The sequence below is a fragment of the Triticum urartu genome, chromosome 5 (assembly GCF_003073215.2).
Source record: "Triticum urartu cultivar G1812 chromosome 5, Tu2.1, whole genome shotgun sequence".
Classification (NCBI taxonomy): Eukaryota; Viridiplantae; Streptophyta; class Magnoliopsida; order Poales; family Poaceae; genus Triticum; species Triticum urartu.
The window spans coordinates 468,305,873-468,308,399 of record NC_053026.1 but is presented as its reverse complement, the minus strand read 5'-3'; positions in this window follow the sequence as shown (position 1 = coordinate 468,308,399).

Genomic DNA, 2,527 nt, shown 5'->3' with positions numbered 1-2,527 from the left:
AGAGCACATCATATCCAACCTCAAGCTCCAAGAGAACCTCCTCATTGACCCCCCCCCCCCCTCCCAAGGCATGCCCTCATTAGGCAGGGTTACTACACCTCTGTCATACTCAGCGACAACGTCAAGCCCACCAATGTCTTGTCATGCTCAAGAAGAAGAATGATCCCTATTTCGATCAAAAAACTTGACTCTAGAACTTTTAAGATCATTAAAAATGACAAAGTTGACATTGCTACTTTAGCCGATAATGCAATCAAGTTTAGTGAAGACAGAGGCATACTAATAGAGAAAGCAATATAAAAGCCTACCGATTTTAGGCATCTGTACACAAACCCGCTTGGACGCAAGTCTGCATTGATTGTCATGTATAGCAGCATCGGGGTTAAGTCAAGTCCATGATTAACAAACTAGCATAGACAAAAACAAAAACAAAAACAAAACAAGAAAGTCCATGGTTAATGCAGAGTAGTGGTGCTTGTGTCATTTATAAAAACCCCACTTTCTTTGCTGATTTATGTGTAGTGCGGTGCATAAGATTTTCAGTTTGACCACCAATTAGTCCAACAATATATAGATTACATGGTACAATATCAGATTCAAAATTAGAAAGATTCAGCAAAGAATTAAATAATACTATTATTTTCATATCAATGTAACCATAGATCTCTAGATTAATGCTCAAAATTAGATTTCAAAAAGATTCACCTCCTATAATCTTGACTTTGTAAAGATCCCAAAAGTTCAAAAGAAAAGTATATATGTTATAGAGGTAATGGTGTTCTATAAGCACCTAAAATCCCCAAGTCCAAAAACAAATTCATGAGTTGTATGAGATAAGAAATTACTGATGGCTTTATTTTCTAAAGGAATCGCGCGCGCACGCGGGGGGTAGTTCTCCCACCTGAATATTTATCGAGTGCCAAACATAATTTGCCTTTTGCATATCTTCAGAAAAGGGGGCTAGTCTTTGGAGGGAAGACAAGGTCGTTCCATGAGTTTGAACATGAAATTTTACTTTACTTTTTTGAGTACATGCTTGCGTAAACAAGAAGTTGGAATTTCACTTGTTTATAGGCATACTCTTAAAAGTTTTTTTTAAGGGGAGCATACTCTTGAAAGCTATTAACTTGGGTTTCCACAATAAATGTAACTTGTTACAAAATTTGTAACAAAAAGCTTTTAACGGTATAATTTCTTCGGAAAAACTGAAACTCACATCAGCAGGGGAAGTCCCGGATATTACAAATTAATGTATTAGCAGCATTCAACCAAACTGCAGCTGTCGATGAGGAAGAGAGTGTGTGCGGACTCGTCGTCGCGGGCTTACTTAATCATGCAGGAGCATATTGACAAATAATACTACTAGTAATAATTAATAAGTAGCCGTGCATGTTACTCGACTGATTGGGACGGACGCTGGCTGGCTAATATATGAATCCAGCCCGGTCCTAGATAGAGAACGTACTGACGACGCAGGCAATGATGCAACCAATTTCTTATCCTACTACTCTAGCGAGGGCGCGTCCCACTACCACCTACGTAGCGCCGCTCCACGAAGCCTCCTCCCCTCGGCGACTAACCTCCACGGTCGACGCCAGACCCCCTTCCCTTCCCTTGTACCGGTTGCCTGATCCGATCCTTTTTTACGTTGGCGCCGTTGCCGATCTGTACTGTACGTGTGTGTATCTCAAAAGAGCGATCAGAGAAACAAAATATCTCCGTACTGCATGCATACCACACACACACACTACCGCGTGGTACATATTACACTACTAACACACACACACCGCGCGCGACGTGTGCTGCAAGTCTGCAACGCGGATCCAGCTTATATGCACCGTACGCTTCAGGTCCCCTATCCCTATGTATGTATGTATGTATGTATGTATGTATGTATGTATGTATGTATGTATGATACTATGATCGCAGATATCTTCTGCAATCTCAAGCGCAGGACGACGGAGGCACGCACCCCCGTTCGGGATCGGCCTCATTTATATTTTGCTTGCTTGCTTGCTTATTATGTGTATCCGGTCGGCCGTCGGCACGAGAAAGATGTGGACCTTATGTGTATATGCTTATTTTGATTGATTTTCCCCACCATGAACGGTAGTGCAGTACCTTCTGTGGTCAGTCCATCGAGACCAATTCAGCTTTGGTTTCATGTTGCATTATGACTGCACCATGGACCAGCCATTGATTACCCCTCCCCCGGTTTCAAATTATATATATATATATCTGTCATACCAAACCAGTTTTATCTGGTTCATCATAAAATATATTTTCATGCTACATACATATATTGGATCTTGTTTGATCGGAAAATATATTGATGTTGTTGATATTAGTAGATTTTGTCATAAGTTTGACTTAGGACAAAGTTAGAACTATAAGTGTTTTGGAACGGAGGAGTACCTTGAAATTAGTTCCGTAAAAAAGGTAACTCTGGGTAATAATTATGAAAAAAAAACTGTTCATGTAACACCGCGGAAAATGCTGACTACAACCTGGGTATGAGCTTATATCT